Source organism: Carassius auratus, unplaced genomic scaffold (genome assembly GCF_003368295.1).
Source record: "Carassius auratus strain Wakin unplaced genomic scaffold, ASM336829v1 scaf_tig00215079, whole genome shotgun sequence".
In the NCBI taxonomy this organism is placed as follows: domain Eukaryota; kingdom Metazoa; phylum Chordata; class Actinopteri; order Cypriniformes; family Cyprinidae; genus Carassius; species Carassius auratus.
Window position 1 is genome coordinate 1 of NW_020527926.1, and position 14,876 is coordinate 14,876.

The 14,876-nt window shown below is 37.9% G+C and overlaps 1 pseudogene; it reads left to right on the plus strand.

Moving 5' to 3' along the window:
• The first annotated feature begins 3,547 nt into the window (after positions 1-3,547).
• Positions 3,548-13,953, plus strand: LOC113093580 (protein NRDE2 homolog; annotated as a pseudogene).
• The last annotated feature ends 923 nt before the right edge of the window (positions 13,954-14,876 follow it).

Genomic DNA, 14,876 nt, shown 5'->3' on the forward strand with positions numbered 1-14,876 from the left:
TGTTCTTCAGGTAAGACAAAAAGTCCTACAGATTTGTAACGACGTAGGGTGAGCAAATAATGACAGAAATGACTTTTTCTGGGTAAATTCTTCCTTTAAGGTCTATCTTTACACTTTATTCAGACTGGCCTGATTTTCTACAGTGGCTGTCAGTGATGTCTACAGCAAAATCATTCCCTAAAAAAAAAGCAAATATTGTCTCAAACATATCAACTACAAAGGCTAGAACAATGTTTTTCTTTTTAAATAGAAAGTGAGCATTGATCATCTGTCTGCTGCTGTCTAGCACATCACACCGTAATAAAACGCGTATGTCACATTTCCTGCCGCAATATGACATCAATAATACTGCAACACGTTCAAAATAATAATCAGACGCAACCTTCGTTTGCGAAGTGCAATGAAATACAGAACGGGGACTAATTCATTCAATAAAATTAGGCTGTGCACGAGCACAGACGCAGAAGAGTCAGGCAGGGGTTAGTCATGTCTATATAGTAACCGCAATGCGTTAAATGCATAAAATATGAACACGTTCATGAATGAGTAGTGCATGATAAAAGCTTTTACGTACCATATCTGAGAGTGGAGAGTGGACGGGGTTTTTTAATCTACGCTAGACTTCAGCGATGCTCCGCTCTCAGTTAAAGCTCCACCGTGCGACTGTGGCTCGCAGAGTATTGAAGGTGATCCGGTACTATATACAGTGGTGTATTCCTCCGCCATACGGACCCCTATCACTCACTTCCGCATAGAGCAGCCCAGAAGCCCCGCCCACTTACTTATCATAACCACCTCAGTCCCGAGAAGGAAAAGTATTTATGAAAAAAAATTGTCTATTAGCGAAATATTATGTATAATATGTAGTAGGTTATATGCATATGTGAAGTATATAATGTGCTCAATTAAATGAAATATATTTTTCCATGAATCCATTAAATTTTAATATTTTCTGGTAGGTCTATGTAATTTTTCCATCACTTTTGGAACAGACACAGTATTGTTACATTATACTGCATTATACTGTAAATATTTATATGTAAACTAACAGTTTTTATATTATTTATTAATAGTAATGCTATGTATTCATAATGCAAGATCAGTGTCCTAATTCATATTTTCTTATTAAATAATTTCAATATATGAAGCAGTATAGATGAACAATGTAACCTACTTATTATATTAACATGCAGTGTATGTAGTACGCACATTCTAATATAAATTTTATAAAAATCACAAAAATTAATGTGTCCAGATTTAATTGTCACTTGTTTTTTGTAAGAGAACATACAAAGATATTTTACAGATAAAAACATGTGATGATTTAAAAAAACATACGCAAAGGTCAAATTAATATGTTTTGCACCATATAAAGTACATTCATTTAGGGGCCTGATACGACTATTAAAACAATAAAAGTGATAAGCAAAAACTGTTGTGCATATGTGCCAATTTTATGGCAAAATGTACAGAAAGAAAAGAATTATAATAAAAAGATTTCGCATTTTTTTATTTAAATCGATTCATTTGATCTCTTAATTAAACAAATAATCTGAAAACTCACTAACAAATAAATAAACGTGAAAATAATTAAATAATTTATTTCTGTGTTTTTCAAATTGTTCACCAATTTGGATTAACAATTTTTTAATGCGTTTTAGGAATGTAAGATACAAATTAAAAAGTCAGTTATTAATTTAAGGTAACATAATCTATATATAAAAAATAAGGATAAATCGATATTCCAGTAAATTATTTTTTTAGATTCACAGTTCTAAAGATAGTCTTAAGAACGCTTACATCTTGAGGGACTACTTCTCTAAAAGGCACTAGTTTCTTTCGTCGGAATATTACTTATTGCATCAAGTCCTCTGTCTTTGTTGACGCTATGGAGATTTCGGCTCAGCATGTCACAGTTTTTATGATTGGCCAGCTGAGACCTGCAATCCGCTCGTGATTGTAACAACGTCTCTGATTGGTTACGTTAGACCTGCAATGCGTCAAGCCATTGCGCTCAGTGTGTCCCGGATCAGGACAGGGCTGATTAAATTTCTCTCCCGGGATCAGATCTTATATTATAGAGTACACTCACCGTGAGACTACTTCACATCCAGAAACTTAAGGTTTCGTTGAGTTTTCTTGAAAACAATGGTAAGCACAAACGGCTGTGCTTTGCCTTAAATAAAGTCAATTGGACACAGTCGCATAATTAAAAAATAACTAACATTTCAACAGTGAAATAAATAAATAAAAATAACGTTACTGCACATCGATGTTGTGATATTGAAATAGTTCACTTACTAGGACCAATTCATCGTGAAATATATGCACGAAACTTTGCAAAACTATTACTAAAATAAATAAACTTTTGATTAACGTATTTGTTCTTAATCTACTGTGCAATTTTACTGTCGTAAAATGTCTTAATTGTCAAGGAAAAAAATATTTCTCCACTCTTTTCCCTCAACGGGCTTAACGAACGGGTCATTCCTAACATCATGTAAATAAATCGGCTGAACCCGTTTGAATCACTGATATTTTTATAAACACGCTTAAGAAATAGAGTTGGTTTTAAAGAAGCTAAAACTTATTTGAAGTAGAAGATAAATTTAGCATTATTTGAAAATTGTATTAAATTAATTATTTGTAAATTAGATTAGTAAATTTGACAAAACCACCACTGACTCTTGTACAGTCTATGCACTGCACCCCTATACTTAACTTAATCACTTATGTGCCTAAGCTTGCGTTCTGCACGTGAACGTCGTTTGATTGTGCCATCCCAAAGAAGCACAAAATCACTTTCACTGACATTTAAACTAAATGTTTCCTCCTGCTGGAATAGCTTGTCCAACTCAACCCGAGCAGCTTCAAGAATCGGATAAAAACATATCTCTTCCATCTTTATTTGACCCTCTAACTTTTGAACTCACTAATTCTTAAATAATAATAATAATAATAATAAATTAACTAATTCTAGCTTCTCTGATCTCTTTGTATTCTATTTGTTTTCTTGTTATGTATTGTACAATTAACAAAAGGAAAAAAAAGTCCTCTAACACTTTTTTCTATTCTATCTTTTTATTTATTGTATAATTTAAAAAAGAAAAAAACTTGCTACGTGTACTGCGTTAAGACAACTGAGACGTGTTATAGCACTGACATATCATTGCTCTTTTGTTGATTTTGATTGCTTCCATTGTCCTGATCTGTAAGTCGCTTTGGACAGAAGCGTCTGCTCAATGGCTAAATTAAATTGTGTGTGTGAGTTCTATTTATGTCCTTAATGACTCTTTTTGTTTGCCTGCGTCTATGTCAGGGCCGGTGCCTGATCTGTGTTGTAATTACGTCAGAACATAAACAAATTGCTGAATCACTTTTGGAACTGGTTCTTTAAGAAAAGGTGTTCAGTGTTCGAAATATCTGAATCTTTTCTTCGCTGCATGCTTCCTTACAAGTCGCATTCGGATGACGTAACCGGCGCGCCTCTGTTTTGATCAGGAGAAAACATGGCTCTTGTATTTTCTGGTCCTCTACTCTACCGGGGATGAAGGTAAGCTCTTTCTGACCTGCTTTTACAGATCCATACAGGATCAGATAAGGGAAAGATCAGATAACCTGTAAAGAAAGCCTAACAGTTGTGCTGATTAATACTATAAACGCTGCATGATTTACTGTAACTACAATACACGCGGATTACCAGTAATAATATGTGCGTGACAGCCTATATATTAAAGTTAAAATTTAGTGTCAGTTTGAATTTTATGTTAATTTTTGCTCATCTGTAGTATTATACTTATTTATCAGTACATTTGTGATGAATCTGTTGGAAAGTACTGCATTGAACTAAATCCTTTCTGAAGCATCTCTGCTCGTCAGTTCTCTTAAAATATTAAAAACTGTGCCACATGGATTATTTGAAAATGTAAGTCGAAGTACAAAAATAGTGTGCATATTGTTAGGAACTATCTTCTGTTTTTATTTTAGTGGTGTTATGGTACACTAGATATTAGCTTTTTCTGGAAACAATTTTGTCAATATGCAAATATTTGTGACAAGTTACACTGCAAAGTTTAATACTTTGTGTTTTTTCAAAGCGAGCAATAGTTGGAGTGATGCTTATACGCACCGCTAATTAGCACATATTCTGCAATCTCAAATTATCTCATATGCCAAATACTGGACCTTTATGGATTTGGCTGCAGTTCAAAGCACTTTAATCAGTCAGCCGTTCTGTTTGAGTGGATCCCATCTTTAAAGACTTAATAAACTAGGTGAAGACACACATCCCAACTAATCAATATCAAATTATTGGGAAAGGAGTGTTCTCACGCTGTGTACAGTAGAAAAGAGCAAACCGCTCTTGCATGCAGATCACCTCTGCTGCCGTGGGGGATTTGTGCAGAATATCGGCCAGGTCAGCAATGCATCTGGCTCCTTCCCAGACTGTCCACAGAATAATAGATAGCATCTTGCTTCTGTCCTTCTCACTACTTAAGGGAATCAGCCCTCTTTAACCCACAGTTTTTTTGTGTGCGAATCACATCAGATGCACGCTTCTGAGGTTTTACTTCTGTCATGACTGACTGATTTATTCACTTCTTAAGTGGCCAGCAGAGCTAATTTGGTTTGACCGAATGTTTCTTCTCTCAGCTCCAGCAGATCTTGAATGGCTGAGTAATCAGAGCTTCAGCACAGAAGATGCTTTGAAGACTCACCACAGAGAGTGCAAGCAGAGCTAGAAGAACCAGCAGGCACTAGGTCATCTGATCCTTGGTGCAATTAATCACTGAATAAATTAACTTTATCACCTGAGTGATTAAAGAACAAAAGGGGATCTTATTATTTGATTTCAAGCTTAATCTTGTGTAAAAATAAAAAGTAAATTAATAAAATATGCATGAAACAAAAATAAAATTTTCAACCAAGGCTGAAGCTGAGTTAAATGTTTTGTTGCCCTTCCAACATTAAAGTGTATTATGGTAAGTAAAATGAAAATGTCATTTACAAGTGTGTGTGTGTGTGTGTGAGAGAGAGAGAGTATATATAAACAGCAGAGTGTCTGTTTATCAGAGAACATAGTGAACTTCCTTTTCTATGTCTATACAGAGAGCAAAAGCGTGAAGAGAGAAAAGGCAGCCATGGCAGATCGAAGATGAGAAACAAAGAAAAGAAGAAAAAAACAACAAGAAGAAGAAGAACATAGATAACTCGGAGTGCAGTGGATCTGAATCAGACACAGTTTACCCCAGCGACCTGCTAAAAAAGGAGAACGCTGACAGGTGTGTTCATAGAAAATCCCGCAGTACATTGATCCACAGTCAGTCTCTGATCTTTGTACCCACTTACATCTATATCAGGCTTAAAAGGCTTTACACATCTCTTAAAGGGACCGTTCACCCAAAAGTGAAAATCCTGTCATTATGTACTCATCCTCATGCTGTTTCAAACGGTGTGACTTTCTTTCTTCCACCAAACATTAAAGTAGAAATTTAGCAAAAAGATAATGTAGCTATTTTAGACAACAAAAGCAGGCAATTTCAGTTTGTGTGTGAACTGTTTATTTTGGGGGAATCAGCAAGTAAGATTTGCAAGTACCAATTGTTCTTTGGATTATATTTGAACATTAAAATGCACAAAACATCATCCATAATTCTGGACTGTCTATTTAAGACACTTTTAACCCTGGATTTTTGGATGATGGTGTGGGTTGTTTTAAATGTCTTTGTCTTTCATCTTCTTGGCTGCAGAGAGGAAGCTCAAGTTCAGGTGAACGAGACTTTTATCTGGCTGGATGACCTCCAGACCCCCACTGACTCCCCCTTCTGTATTGACAGAAGAGCTGACCGTGCCAACTGGGAATACAAATCCCTCTATAGGGGAGACATAGCCAGGTAACTTAACTCACTATCTCTGTGTGTCTGTCTGTCTGTCTCACTCACAGATGCTCTCCTCTTTCATTCTTTCTGTTTGGCTCTCTGAAGGTCAGCCAGTCTCAGCAGCAGCAGGTGCCAGATGCTCTATAATGCAGGGGAGCACTGCGGCTGTGTGCGTACGAGACGAGAGAGCTGCAGTGTGTGTTGTGCTCATGCTTCTCTTTCAACTTCTTTTATAACCCCAGCTACTGTGTGAAGAAACCCTTTGAAATCCACATGAAATTTTCTCCATTCAACTCCATTCTGTTTGTAATAGGCTACTAAGTTTGTACAGTATTTATTGGTCACTGACTATTGAGTGAGTTAAATACGTCTACATTGGCTAACTTTATTAAGTGTATGCTTACAACAATTATAATGCAAGGCAAGCACATTGCATATATATATATATATATATATATATATATATATATTTATACACTTTTAAAATGTTTGCCTTTCAAAATCTTTGTGATATTGCGTACTGCAGAGGTCTCCAAACCAAAGCCTAAAACTTATTTCACAGCCTTGCAAGCACTGATGCTTCCTTCTGCAAATGTAAATCTACTTTATCTTGATGTCAGCATGCAGCTGTAGTTAAAAGTTCTGTGCCCCTGCTCTCCATAAGCGTCTTTCTGGGTTTATTTACTGCAATGTTCTGGCACTGTAGGCTATAGTGACGGCTTTATTAGCTGCTCAGTTGCAACAAATCTCACACCTGGCTGTTCTCCAGCTCCTATCAGCTTTAATCTGGTGTCAGAGCTGCGACCTGAAATTTAAGAGACCACAATCAATACTGACATTCTCTCTCACTATCCCTCTCTCCACACAGATGCCCCCACACACACTCCTCTAAAGCTGATCGGTATTGTGAGTGTGTACAGTATGAGTGTACAGAGGTGCATCACCGCACTCTTTTCTTGAGAAGGTCAAGTACTGCTCCAATGAGGGAACAGACCCCTTTTCTTCAAACTCTTCCCTTCCTTCACTTTCTCAAGTCAACTCATCCTCACTCATTCTGTTTTACTTTGTCCTTCATCTGTCAGTAGGCCCAGATGGAATCAAAAAGGTTTCTTCATATTTTCTGCACTGTTTTTGTGGAAAAAGTTCCGTTCAGCATTGTTTTGCTTTTTCAGGTATAAGAGGAAGGGTGTCTCATGCCTGGGGTAAGACGTCAGGACGCAGGCTGTGAACTGGAATGATGGATGCCCAGAGAAGCAGCGAGTGGACAAGAAACCAGAGCACTATTTCTGTCCTTCCACCCGTCAGCTGCTCCAGTCCTTCATCAAGCTCTCAGCCTGTTCTGAAGAGCAGGGCTCTTCCACCCAGGCAGCTGTACCATGGGTAAATCTTTTGGGCATCTACGACTGTGGAACCTCTCTTTGGATTGAGGGCAAGGGTCAACCGGAGGTCAAGGGAGATCGGCAGTATGTTAAGGCTCAAGGGAGCAGCAGCACCCTTCTGAGTGCACAGGTGGAGGAGTTTAACAGGAAGCTACGGGAGAATCCTACGGACACTCAGCTGTGGCTGGACTTTGTAAACTTCACAGGTAGGCCTCCAGAGACGAATAGTGCATGTTTTGTTGTTTCCTTACCTAACTTAAATTGCTCTCTCTCTCTCTCTTTGTCTCTGATCAGGATGAACTGGCCTTTAATTCTAGGTCATTCTCGGCTGCCAGTGACACTGACATTGATGCTGAGATGAAGAAAATGTCTCTTCGTATCTTGCTGGAGAAGAAGCTGTCCATTGTGGACAGGGCAGTGGAAAGTAACCCTGCCAACGTGGACCTTAAACTGCAAGGAACTATGGGAGCCTAACATTTACATTTACATTTATTCATTTAGCTGACGCTTTTATCCAAAGCGACTTACAATTGCTATATATGTCAGAGGTCGCACGCCTCTGGAGCAACTAGGGGTTAAGTGTCTTGCTCAGGGACACATTGGTGTCTCACAGTGGATTCGAACCCGGGTCTCCCACACCACAGACGTGTGTCTTATCCACTGCGCTAACACCACACTGCAGAAAGACTGGAAGAAACTAGTGTTCATCCATCCAAACAGTGTGCCTTTATGAAGGAAGCATCTTCATTTCGGTCATTTCAGCACGTTCTCGGTGTCAAAGGTCAACAACGTGTTTCGAAAGTGTTTAAACACGCTCAGTGCAGTCCAGGATGGCAGTATGCTGTCTCACCCTCCACTTCCAGGCACCCAAGAAGACCTCTTTGGTACAGCGATATTTTATACTTGTAAAATGTAGATACTTACCAGTTTTGCCATGTGTTTAGCAGCTTATGGACTCTCCGGATAGCTTTTTCACCATGTTCCTGTTAATATCTCATAGTGTCCTCAGGTCATTTTTGCAGTATCATAGTTTGAGTTTCACTTGTTTAGATGTGAATTTGCAGCCACTCACAATTTTTCCACTCCCTCCCCTCATGTTGCTGTGACAGCAGTTGGTGGAAAATGTAAATGTGTTTTGATTGTATGCATAACTATTTCTAGAGATAAGGACCTCATGTACAATTTGTGCAAGTGTAAGTTTTGTAGTATGTTTGGGGCTATCCAACCTGTGTTTGTGTGTGTGGCAGGGATCGACTGGCGGTCAACAGTAAAAGGTGATGATATGGTGTATTTGAAGTGGATTGGCATGTTGTTTGTCAGCTAGTTTAGATGGCGTATTGTGTGGGTCTGTTTAGAGAGAGTCAGAACACAAACATCACTGTCCCGGGCTTCCCCATACTGGGATTCGACAAAATGAAAAGGCGTTAAAATCTCTGGGACGTGTGTGTGTGTGTGTGGTTGAATCATCAGATTTTGAGCCAGGCCCCCTGCTGTTCTGTGCTCCCTATCACTAGCTTCTTAATTAGCCTAATTAAATCACCTCGTTAGATCTGGGCCCACATTTGCGGAACTGAGAGGAAATTTACAAACAAACATAAAATTATTTTACACAGATTGGAAAAGACTGATTATGTGGTCTATTATGAGGTGAAGGGTCAATGTTGAATGAAACTAAAAATAAAATAATTTACTGACCCACGTGTTGTTCTAAACCCTTTTTAAGTTTCTTGGGTCAAAAGTCATACAGGTATGGAAAAACGTGGGTGAGTAGAAGCTCGTTTTTGAGGGAAGTTTTCCTTGAACAGCTCTGTGACTCTGTACTGCCCTCCTGTGCTCAGAGGTGGCATTGCAGTTTTAACCATACTGTGTATATATATATATATATATATATATATATATATATATTCACACACAAACACATGCCTTAAAACCCTTAAAGTTATATCCTTTAAATCTTTCTTTTTGAATAAACACCATACAACTTCAGATGAATGTCTTTGGCATTCTTTTCCATTCAGTTTCACTCCGACTCTTTGTTATAGAATGTGTCTAATGTCAGCACCACAGTGTGTCCACCTCTGGTCCTAACCTGCCTAATTATATTGGGCTTCTTTAATCAACTAATTATTCAGGGAACCCACAAACTCAAAATATGTTGTTTTCACTGTTGGGTGAAACTGTAACCCATGAAATCTGTAGTAAACTATTTCATGTTCATGAAAACTCTCTTTGTTTCAGTCAGGATTTGCTGAAGAGGCATATTCACATGCACTGTTGCTTTATAAAACAAAACTTTTTCTTGAACAGCAGAAATATCTGTCCTGTCAACAGCTGCATACACGTTCTGCTGAGCAAGACCTAAAGAGTCCTAGAGAGTCAAACTGCCCCCTGTCCTAAACGCTTTCACCAGGAACTTTAATATGTTCAGAAAAAGATTGTTGGTAATTATTAAAAACATGATTCGCATTTCGGTCTGTGATAGACTGCTCAAATTATACCCACCCCTCATTCTTACTCATGGTAAATTACTCTAAACCTGTGTTCATTTTGCATTTCTTACCCTTGAAATTTAGGGGACATCAATAAGTGACATGGCCTGGTGGGTATTGCAGTAAGTGCACATCTCTTCTGTATTGATCATCAAGTCAGCATGTGATGACCACTCCTGGTGTCTTTCTGTGATTGGTTGAACAGGTTTTCAGTGCTGGTTGGCTTTGTTGCTGCAGTATGAGGTAGTTTTGATGCTCAGTGTTGAGTGATAACTGCTAATTAAATGTTCAGCTGAGTACACACTTTAAAGCACTTTTATGTGAATGGGAGTGTTGCTGCTAGTGATTCTACAAATGGATTGCTCATTGAAAACCTGGAAATACCTTTTTTTTTTTTATTCCAAGACTGGAAAAGATCTGGAAAATGATAAAATCACAAAAGGCATGCATGTTTCTATACAAACATACAGATGTTTTTTTGTTGTTGTATGTATGGTTAGCTCTAAATGTTCTGACGTAAGGGTAGAAATTCTATTAAAATATTTATTATCCAGTAATCATGAATAAATGGACAAATGATGAAAATCCATTGATTTGAATGTGAGGAACTTTGTGTTGTTTGTTGTAATTGTGTTTTTAAGCTATTTAATATCTTTGTATTTCTGTGTGTGTCCATGTAGATTTTTTTTGAGCCATTTTGGGACAGTGGAGAGCCCAGGATTGGGGAACGGGGAGCTTGGGCATGGAAAGCTTGGATGCTTCAGCGGGAGAGAGGAAGATGTGTGATTCCACCTGAGCCAGGTGTTTAAACCAAACTCATACAGACAGAGATGAAGATCATTACAGTATAGTATAATAATTAGTGGTTCAGTATTTGTTGCACAGCTATTTTGATGTTTGTTTTTTTTTTTTTACTTTTTTACGCAGATATGGGAAATGGGTAATGCTTGTTGTGTCAGCTAGCGAAACGGCTGATAAAACAGCCAGGTAACGGCAAAGCTGTCTACATTCTCACCCGAGGGTGCTGCCTGCACACCTTTCACTGGCCAGATCAACCCAGTGGCCATACTGAAGGCCTGAAAGACCTATGAGCAAGCCGTCTTCAGCTTGGGCACAGGCAGCAATGCTGGAGCTCCAAAGAAAATCCACAAGATGTCCAGCCTGGTGGGATGTTTTGGGCTATTTCAGTACCTTACAGTGGGGATAGATGCAGCGGATGCTGTACACAGTCAGGCCATCCAAAAACTGATTTCCGGTAACTTGAATTTAGAAGTCACAGATGGATCTCCGAGGCCTTTGGGAGTCTGTTGCTGTCCAGCATGCAGCACAGCTGTGCCACCACGCCAACACCAGTGTTCCCTCTCTCTCGGCTAAGACTGCCCTCTCCTCACTAGCCTTCAGCTCCTCATTATGGTAACACTACCTTCAAACAGAGAACCGCTATCACAGCACAGGCCGTGTCCGCAGGTTTTTCCACAGTGTGGAAAAGAAAACTAGCAGTGTTGTGCCATATTTTTTCGCCATTACTGCAGAGCAGTATACATTTTTTTCTCTCTCTCTCTCCATTGACCCTTGGCAAAGAGCTTGATTGACAGGTGATCTGACCAATCGTTACACCGAATCCGCCATTTTGTCAGACAAAAAAAAAACTGACAGGAGAGTGGATTAACTTTGGTTTAACCTTAGACTTGAAAAATCTTTTCTCTTTGAAATAAATAGTTCTGATGTTAATTCATGTTAATTTTGTGTTTTAAGTAAATATGAAAAGTTATCAGTTCACATGCCGCTTGAACGGAGGCAATACAGTGATCTGTCACGACACATTAAAGAGCCACAGAACTGTGTTTATTGTTTGAATTTCTTTGAACAAATGTCAAAGGCCTTTCATACCAGACGTAATCTGCTCTGGAGGTGTGTTGTCAGTATCCTCTTTGCTTTTCAATGTATTTTTTTACAGCAGAACAGAACATGTGTGTGAGTACAGTATGGCTGATCAGACATAACAAAAGTAACTAAGGAGGGCGGGTTTTGCAAAGGGTCAATTTTGTTTCATTTCCTTTTTTGTTTGTTTTCTTGTCATTTCATTTAGTTTCCTTTCGTTTCATTTTCTTTGTGAAAAAACACTTCTGGCAAAGCTCAGTCTAACACATTGTAGCTAATGTGTCAAAGCACATTTCAAAATGTGACACAAGCGTTCTGCATTCTCAGCGTTGCAGCAAAGGTCACTGTAGCAGCTTTTTAAAATAATCTCTTACACCCTACAGCCACGGGCGGAAGAACACCTGGTTGAGATTTTATGCAGAGCCAATTAATTAAAGTTATTTAAAAGTTAGCCACCTGAGTAATAACACTAATCTGGTAGCAATAATCTGATTTAGTAGTCTTTGTCCAGGTCTCATCTTCCTGGAGAAGCCCTGCCTACCATGCCAAATAATGGTCTTGGCAACTGTATCCGCTTTTTGTTTGAGAACTGAACAAAGGGCCCACTGTCCCCTGCTCTGGAGAATGCATCTGAACTTCATGGTAAGGCTGTAAAGACATGAAAGTTGAGAAACGTTCAAAAATAGCTTCAGGTATAGGGTTTCCTTGTGTGTTTTCTACAGGTATGTGATGGGAAGGCTGAGAGGGGCTCTGGAATCTTCTACAAGGCCCTACAGGCAGTGCCCTGGGTAAAGGTAAGATAAGATATACTTAGAGAAGCATGTTACTGTCAACATGTCTGCACACTTAACACTTTACTTCCAGACTCTTAATGTAAATTACAGTTTGTATGTGTGTGTCATGGAGGCAGTACAGCTGTTCCCTGAACGTGTACAAGAGTTTTAAGACCTTATGACTAAGAAGGAGTTGCGTCTGTGAGTGCCCATGGAAGAGGTGGACATCTTCCCGGAGGATCAACAGCTAAAAAAAAAAAAGTTGTATTAATTTTTTCCATGATTTTGGAAATAAATGATATGTTGAGTATTAAGTTGTCTCTCTTCTTTGAATATAAAGTTTTTGAGAATTCATCTTGGTTTCATGTTTCAGTTAGTTGAGAGTCTTTTCATTATGAAAGAATTTAAAGCCAGTCACTGTCAGCAAATATTTTCTTTTGGCCAGCAGAGGGCATCAATACCTTCTCTCGATGCTCTTAATGTTGTCCTGGATTTGAACCACAAATGTACAACCTCAGATTAGGATTATCTTCAAATACCAAGAGGTTGCTGCAGTGCTTTAAATTGATCTTTAGACTGCAGCTTGGTCTTTTCATCTCCCCCATGCTGAACTTTCTGCTAAACTGAGCGGAGCTGCTGGATTTGAACCTGAAATTTAAGACGTGCATTGAACTGATGAAATAATTGGTGAGAGGAGGATTGGGTTTTTCATGCTTATTGCATTCAGTTCTTCATTCAAACTTTCCAAATCTATTCATTATGCCAGTGTGAGTGTGCCATGGTTAAAGGAAGGATTTGTTTGGACCTTTACCACAGTAATGTTTGGGTTTACTCTGTGTTTTAAGATGGAGCTGATGTCGTAATGTCTTGTGAAATGTTACCCAACAACATCTCTGGGGTTGGTATGACAAACCTAGCACACGTTTCTTCACAGCTAATTCTTTTCATTTTACTGTGAAAGGACACGAGCAGCTGAATAAATAAAGGGCTCTGGAAGAACATGCTACATCACTCTTACATAAACAGAAGATACACAGAACTGTCATCTGCTAGCCGATCAAATTTAATTTGAATGTTCGTAAACACCCGTTTGAACATCTTTGAAGAGATGCTTTAACATCCTTAATATACTTCTTAGTTAAATACATTATTGTACTGCAGTGTATTACTGTTTTTTTTATCATTTTTAAAGATAATGTTTCATGTAATTTATGTGAAAAGCAGTGCATTAAAAGTCCTGTGTTATTTATTCAACGAAACACTTAAGATGAACATTTTGTGGCAAATGTAGATTGTAGTTGCAAAGTGTGGCAGCAGGAGGCGAACTGAAAAGGCTGACATTTCATGTCATATCAGTCATTTCATGATGTTAAACAAGCATTGTCCCTTGAGTTTCCCTCTTTTTCTTGCTGACCTTCATTTTTTTATTTCATCCCTTAGACTTATAAATAACAAAAAAAGTACAAGTTTTTTGATGCATTATGATGATTTATTCAAAGATAAGACTTAACGTTGTTATGCTTTTCTTTTCTGTATGTATAATTACATAATGTGCTCTATGCAAATCCAAGGTATATATATATATATATATATATATATATATATATATATATATATATATATATATATACTGTATATACTGTATATATGTATGTGTCTTTGCTTATTCATTGTAAGAGATACAACCTTGCTTCACTTCCCTGAGCTTGTAATTATGTGTAAGTTCTACAATAAAAAAAAAACAAGCATTATCCCTGCACTGCTATTCTTTTTCAAATTTAAGGAAGATATCATACGACGACTATGCTATTTGTCTAGTTTTGAAGCAGAAACGGGATTAGAAAAAAACATGTATTTTCAATGTTAATTATCACGTGACGTCTTTTAACAATAAATTAAAGGAGTGTCACAATTTTGTGAAAGAACTCCATCTGGTGGTGTAATTGAAAATTGTCATTACTATTTTCCTCCAAAACGTTTTGAGTCACATCCACAGTAACGGTTACTTTCATCTGTCTTCTTTATTAATAGCACAGTTTCTGATAAACAGTTACATTAGTGGTGGTTGTGCTCTCGGTGTGATGCTCAAACAAACTCAGTTCACGTACTACTTATAACGTCTATCTGTAAACGTGTTCATATTTGTAATTTGACAAACAGTCTAAACCAGCTGATGAAATCTGTGTGATATCTCGTTCGATGTTTTTTCGGGTTTTGTAACAGTCTGACTGTGTTTGTTGACTGAGGGAAAGGCCACGTCAGACTGCCTCCGATCACTGTTGCCAGATCGCGTTATAAAAACAATACCCAAACAAACATTAAACTACTTAACTGGAATTACAAAAGAAAATGCTTGAATGAGTGGATGTCTTGTATTGTACAATGAACTTACAAAAATTAAACAAGGTAAGAGACTTAAGTGAAAGAGGAAACAAATTACAGTAACTGGACGTCATATTTTATTTATTTAGTTAT